Source organism: Salmo trutta, unplaced genomic scaffold, assembly GCF_901001165.1.
Source record: "Salmo trutta unplaced genomic scaffold, fSalTru1.1, whole genome shotgun sequence".
Classification (NCBI taxonomy): domain Eukaryota; kingdom Metazoa; phylum Chordata; class Actinopteri; order Salmoniformes; family Salmonidae; genus Salmo; species Salmo trutta.
Window position 1 is genome coordinate 24,919 of NW_021822717.1, and position 8,306 is coordinate 33,224.

Here is an 8,306-nt window from a genome sequence, read left to right on the forward strand (position 1 = left end):
ATTTTAGAAACCTGTTCTAGAGCTCAAGTCGATAGTGCACGTTGATTTATGGGGCTCTAGAAGGTTCTCTGACCGAGAAACCGCCTCGTACATTTGCAATATTTTCAATTCATTTTGAATATCACGGACATGGCGACATGTAGAAATGTCCCAGAGTCGCAAGACTAGGTGCATTGAAACCGCCTCGGCCCATAGAGACGGACCCCAATGTCTCTGTCCGATAGCTCATTCAGGGGCCCCGTAGTAACGCCCTGAAAAAGTGGATTTTCAGCACCAATTAGGCCATTGCTCGGGCACCGAATGACCTATCGAGCCGAAACTTGGGATTCGGGGTCGCCTCACATAGGCCTACACATAATGTCAGAGCTGGACCCGCAGCTATAACGTAACTATGTGTTTTAGGTTTTTTTATGGTTAAAATTGAAAGCACTGTGAATTATGGGCCTTCTCTGACATATGTGATAGTTGGCTTCTATACGAGTTGGAAAAAGTGGATTTGGTGTCAGATGCTGTCAGTTTGGTGTCAAAATGACATCTAATTGACTGATGGACGCTGACTGCTGGGTGACGAGCAATGGAGAGGAACCACAGTCACTGCCCGGCCATCCCGAGTTCATCGAGCCAGTCAATAATGCATTTCTGCAGTATTTTTGAGCATGCCTAAATTTGTGATGCTAAATGCCCATTGAATCATATTGCAAACGTAACGCGCAATATTGCAAATGTAACGCGCATTTGCAAGATGATTCAACAGCAAAAAATATCACCAAAGTTGACATGATGAAATCAACACAACGAGCGATGGAGAGGAACCACAGTCACTGCACGGCCATCCCGAGATCATCGGGCCAGTCAATTATGCATTCTGAGCATGTCAAATTCGTTAAAAATGTTAAAAGCAACAGAGTCCCACTTCTCCCTCATCATACATGACAAGTAGACCATCTGCGTTGATTGATGGCTCAACATAGGGATATATATCATTTGGGCAGTATAAATGCCATTTGGAACATGGTTCACTGACTTTTGGGTTTGGAAACCGACTTCCTATGATCGTACATGGCAAACGGACAAACATACTGATTTGGCACATTCAATACTTTCATACATGTATAATTGACAAAAAAAGAATTGGACATTTAATTTGCACATTTCTAATGGCATTTGGCAAAAAATATAAATATGTGACTTTTGACTTCCTATGAAATCATATTCCAAATGCACAAATCATATGCCTTATGCACAAGCAAATATGTCACTTTTGACTTCCTATGAAATCATATTCCAAATGCACAAAACATATTCCAAATGCCTTATGCACAAGCAAAAACAACCAAAAAAATTATGTCAATAAAATATGTCAAAAGTATGTCCATACAGCTCTTATACATGTGTAATTGACATAAAAATCAAAAAAAATTCGAAAAACGGTCCAGAAACCACTTTTTTAGGGTTGAAAAGTTTTCAAAAAATATGTCATTTTTTCAAAATTTGACACTTGAGACTTGAATTGTGTTACATTTGCAATATGAAAATTCACTGCGGAGAGCTCTAGCTATCTTTTGGATATTTGCTGTAATTTGGCACTTGCAATACTTCCACAAGTGACAAAAAAAAGCATTGGATATGTCATTTTGCAAAAAAAATGAAAAAAAAAATGTCACTTTTTTCCTATGAAATCATATTCAAAATGCACAAATCATATGCCTTGCGCACAAGCAAAAGCAACCCAAAAAACGACATCAATAAAAAACGTCAGAAGCATGTTCATACAGCTCTTATACATGTGTAATTGACATAACAATCGAAAAAAATTCGAAAAACGGTCCAGAAACCACTTTTTTACAAGATGCTACGTTTTCAAAAAAAATATCATTTTATCAAAATCTGAGACTTGGGTAAGAATTGGGTATCATTTGCTGTATGAAAAACCAAGGTGGAGCACGCTCGCCATCTAAAGGAAATTTGGGGTGTTACAATTGGCAATTGCCATCGGAAAATTGCCATATGATTGGCCCGGAGATGGGCCGATTTGGGTGGTTATTTCAATCGTGTGTATGATTCGTGCTATGCCAATATGTTGCCATGTTATTTTGTCCAAATCAGGGGGGTAATCCCTTACATATAGACCTGTAGAGTATTTCATATAGACCTGTAGAGTATATAATATAGACCTGTAGAGTATTTAATATAGACCTGTAGAGTATATAATATAGACCTGTAGAGTATTTAATATAGACCTGTAGAGTATATAATATAGACCTGTAGAGTATTTAATATAGACCTGTAGAGTATATAATATAGACCCGTAGAGTATTTCATATAGACCTGTAGAGTATATAATATAGACCTGTAGAGTATTTAATATAGACCTGTAGAGTATATAATATAGACCTGTAGAGTATTTAATATAGACCTGTAGAGTATTTCATATAGACCTGTAGAGTATTTAATATAGACCTGTAGAGTATTTCATATAGACCTGTAGAGTATTTAATATAGACCTGTAGAGTATTTAATATAGACCTGTAGAGTATTTAATATAGACCTGTAGAGTATTTCATATAGACCTGTAGAGTATTTAATATAGACCTGTAGAGTATTTCATATAGACCTGTAGAATATTTAATATAGACCTGTAGAGTATTTAATATAGACCTGTAGAGTATTTAATATAGACCTGTAGAGTATTTAATATAGACCTGTAGAGTATTTAATATAGACCTGTAGAGTATTTCATATAGACCTGTAGAGTATATAATATAGACCTGTAGAGTATTTAATATAGACCTGTAGAGTATTTAATATAGACCTGTAGAGTATTTCATATAGACCTGTAGAGTATTTAATATAGACCTGTAGAGTATTTCATATAGACCTGTAGAGTATTTAATATAGACCTGTAGAGTATTTAATATAGACCTGTAGAGTATTTAGTATAGACCTGTAGAGTATTTCATATAGACCTGTAGAGTATTTAATATAGACCTGTAGAGTATTTCATATAGACCTGTAGAGTATATAATATAGACCTGTAGAGTATTTAATATAGACCCGTAGAGTATTTAATATAGACCTGTAGAGTATTTCATATAGACCTGTAGAGTATTTAATATAGACCTGTAGAGTATTTAATATAGACCTGTAGAGTATATAATATAGACCTGTAGAGTATTTCATATAGACCTGTAGAGTATTTAATATAGACCTGTAGAGTATTTCATATAGACCTGTAGAGTATTTAATATAGACCTGTAGAGTATTTCATATAGACCTGTAGAGTATTTCATATAGACCTGTAGAGTATTTCATATAGACCTGTAGAGTATTTCATATAGACCTGTAGAGTATTTCATATAGACCTGTAGAGTATTTAATATAGACCTGTAGAGTATTTCATATAGACCTGTAGAGTATTTCATATAGACCTGTAGAGTATTTAATATTCACACACCGTCCAGATTCTCCTTCCACTGATTCAGCACTCAATGGAACATCATCATGAAATAGTTAGTTGGAGGCAATTTCATGCTGTCATTAATGTTTTTTAAACACGGGGGTGAAAAATCACTTTCAATTTCAGAGCCTTTCATTTCTTGTCAGCAGTAACAAGAGCCCACTAGCTGAAGACTCTACACACCCGTTGGTCATTCTAGAGGTTCTCTTCCTGAGTTGACAGCAGGGTAGCAAACAGTAGCATTTCAGAAGTTGATCCATTGGTCCATGGCATGATGGGTTGTGTGGAGAAGTCGAGGGAGAGGAAGGAGAGACAGCAGACTTGCTTTCAGATGAGACACTTTGCTGCTGAGCCCCAGAAAGAGTGTTTTTGATGGTACCTGTCATCGTGTGTAACAGCTGTGGTCTCGCGGAGACGCCTTGGCTGAATAAATTGGGGCCAAGACGCTTGGCGGTGCCCAAGACTGATGACAAGCTGTGTTGTACCACACTGCCTCTCAGGCTGTCTTATAACAAACCGTTCGTGTCCCAAATGGCAGCCCTATTCCCTATGTAGTGCACTACTTTTGACCAGGGCTCATATGGCTCTGATCAGGAGTAGTGCGCTACAGTATAGTGGATAGGGCTCCATTTGGGCTGCTTCATGCTAGGCTGCCAGCTACTAGTGAGATGCCTTCTGCATGGCTTTAGGCCCCCACTGACTACGCTGTGACACATTACCAGATTAGAACAACACCCTGCTTGCCCCCAACAACACACGCAAGCAATGCAATTATACCAGGACATCAAACCATCAAAGTTCTGACCAAAACTCAATTACTGTCGAAACGGTTGATGCTAATGCACTATTGTAGTGGACTGATTGAGGAATAGACATTTATTCACAGGACCTAGGACACCCCACTCCGAGTGCCCTCACCTCCTCCCTGTAGGCCGTCTCGTCATTGTTGGTGATCAAACCCACTACTTTAGACCAGGACCCATAGAGCACAATGGAGGGAATTCAGTGTCATTTGGGATGACACTGAATTCATATTATAGTCATATTATAGTCTGTTACGGCCTGGAGCCAGATAACACCATACAAGATGAAACAGGACATATTATAGTCTGTTACGGCCTGGAGCCAGATAACACCGTACAAGATGAAACAGGACATATTATAGTCTGTTACGGCCTGGAGCCAGATAACACCGTACAAGATGAAACAGGACATATTATAGTCTGTTACGGCCTGGAGCCAGATAACACCGTACAAGATGAAACAGGACATATTATAGTCTGTTACGGCCTGGAGCCAGATAACACCGTACAAGATGAAACAGGACATATTATAGTCTGTTACGGCCTGGAGCCAGATAACACCGTACAAGATGAAACAGGACATATTATAGTCCGTTACGGCCTGGAGACAGATAACACCATACAAGATGAAACAGGACATATTATAGTATGTTACGGCCTGGAGCCAGATAACACCATACAAGATGAAACAGGACATATTATAGTCTGTTACGGCCTGGAGCCAGATAACACCGTACAAGATGAAACAGGACATATTATAGTCTGTTACGGCCTGGAGCCAGATAACACCATACAAGATGAAACAGGACATATTATAGTCTGTTACGGCCTGCAGCCAGATAACACCATACAAGATGAAACAGGACATTTTATAGTCTGTTACGGCCTGGAGCCAGATAATACCGTACAAGATGAAACAGGACATATTATAGTCTGTTACGGCCTGGAGCCAGATAACACCATACAAGATGAAACAGGACATATTATAGTCTGTTACGGCCTGGAGCCAGATAGCACCATACAAGATGAAACAGGACATATTATAGTCTGTTACGGCCTGGAGCCAGATAACACCATACAAGATGAAACAGGACATATTATAGTCTGTTACGGCCTGGAGCCAGATAACACCATACAAGATGAAACAGGACATATTATAGTCTGTTACGGCCTGGAGCCAGATAACACCATACAAGATGAAACAGGACATATTATAGTCTGTTACAGCCTGGAGCCAGATAACACCATACAAGATGAAACAGGACATATTATAGTCTGTTACGGCCTGGAGCCAGATAACACCGTACAAGATGAAACAGGACATATTATAGTCTGTTACGGCCTGGAGCCAGATAACACCGTACAAGATGAAACAGGACATATTATAGTCTGTTACGGCCTGGAGCCAGATAACACCGTACAAGATGAAACAGGACATATTATAGTCTGTTACGGCCTGGAGCCAGATAACACCATACAAGATGAAACAGGACATATTATAGTCTGTTACGGCCTGGAGCCAGATAACACCGTACAAGATGAAACAGGACATATTATAGTCTGTTACGGCCTGGAGCCAGATAACACCGTACAAGATGAAACAGGACATATTATAGTCTGTTACGGCCTGGAGCCAGATAACACCATACAAGATGAAACAGGACATATTATAGTCTGTTACGGCCTGGAGCCAGATAACACCATACAAGATGAAACAGGACATATTATAGTCTGTTACGGCCTGGAGCCAGATAACACCGTACAAGATGAAACAGGACATATTATAGTCTGTTACGGCCTGGAGCCAGATAACACCGTACAAGATGAAACAGGACATATTATAGTCTGTTACGGCCTGGAGCCAGATAACACCATACAAGATGAAACAGGACATATTATAGTCTGTTACGGCCTGGAGCCAGATAACACCATACAAGATGAAACAGGACATATTATAGTCTGTTACGGCCTGGAGCCAGATAACACCGTACAAGATGAAACAGGACATATTATAGTCTGTTACGGCCTGGAGCCAGATAACACCGTACAAGATGAAACAGGACATATTATAGTCTGTTACGGCCTGGAGCCAGATAACACCATACAAGATGAAACAGGACATACTATAGCAGACAGAGGTTTCCCTGAGGACAAAACAAACACACAGTAGACCATGACTTATAGGAGCCAGCTGTGTTGGGGGTGTTCCACCAATCAATTAATACAGAAATGTGCTCGGCCAATCAATCAATCAACAGTATGTCTGTTCCGCCAAATGGTGTATGTTCCAGACAGCCAGGACAGAGTATGAATGGTAGAGTTCAAGTCATTACTCAAGTCTTCAGTCAGGGGTATCCTAGGTTCCCACACAGATCAGTGTTACTGCAAACTACTGTCAATCACACTCATTAGCTGTCTGCAGTCCTAGTGCCTGTCTCACCCCAGTGAAGGAATGTGGAAGGGTTTTCCTGCATGGTAACCTAGCTGTCTGCAGTCCTAGTGCCTGTCTCACCCCAGTGAAGGAATGTGGAAGGGTTTTCCTGCATGGTAACCTAGCTGTCTGTAGTCCTAGTGCCTGTCTCACCCCAGTGAAGGAATGTGGAAGGGTTTTCCTGCATGGTAACCTAGCTGTCTGTAGTCCTAGTGCCTGTCTCACCCCAGTGAAGGAATGCCGCAGAGCTCACAGGAAGCAGCACATTCATTTTAAATGGTACTTTATCCATACATAGGGTTCTGGCCAAAAGTAGTGAGGCATTTCCAGGGTAACGGAATTAGGCTTTAACTGTAATGTAATGTAATCTATACCAAACAAAACCACTGACTTCAACGTTTAATAAACCAAGACAAGGACTACTTTGAACAATTTCCTGAAAAATGTCTGGGTACAATATACTCTACTGTACTATACTCTAATTTCCTTTACTACTGTATTGTACTGTACTACTGTATTGTACTTTACATTGATCTACTATTGTACTTTACTACTGTATTGTACTGTACTACTGTATTGTACTTTGATCTACTGTATTGTACTGTACTACTGTATTGTACTGTACTACTGTATTGTACTGTACTTTGAGCTATTATTGTACTTTACTACTGTATTGTACTGTACTACTGTATTGTACTGTACTTTGATCTACTGTATTGTACTGTACTACTGTATTGTACTTTACATTGATCTACTATTGTACTTTACTACTGTATTGTACTACTGTATTGTACTGTACTTTGATCTACTATTGTACTGTATTGTACTGTACTTTGATCTGCTATTGTACTGTATTGTACTGTACTTTGATCTACTATTGTACTGTATTGTACCGTGCTATCCAAACTTGTGAAACATAAGTCTATGATAGGTTCCTATTTGGTTCAGTCCGGTCCGTCTGTGGACCTTAACATCAAGGCCAGGGTGGACTGACCACATTTCAACTACCTTTACTTTATCAACATCCACTGACGTCCGGTGTCGGTCACTGCTCAGTGGGGGAGGATGCTGCTTACAGTAAATGGAAAGAGAGGGGGCTGATGGGTAGGTGTCAGGAACAGCTGAGCAACATTAACTGGTGAGAGAGAGAGAGAGAGAGAGAGAGAGAGGGGGGTGGGGGGGGGGGGGGAGAGAGAGGAGGGGGGAGGGAGATAGAGAGAGAGAAAGAAAGAGAGAGAGAGGAGGGGAAGAGAGAGAGAGAGAGAGAGAGAGAGAGAGAGAGAGAGGAGAGAGGAGGGAGATAGAGGAGAGAGGAAGAGAGAAAGCGAAAGAGAGAGACAGAGGGACAGAGAGAGAAAGAGAGAGAAGGGAGATGGAGAGAGAGAGAGTTGTCCAGACTCAGACTGCTTTAAAACTCTTGGTTTGACTACCAGACGACAGAAAGATAAGGAAAAAAGTTATGAGCTGAACATAACAGTATGTCAGTGGAAGGGAGGACAGTAACACTGAACATAACAGTATACCAGTGGAAGGGAGGACAGTAACACTGAACATAACACTATACCAGTGGAAGGGAGGACAGTAACAGTATACCAGTGGAAGGGAGGACAGTAAC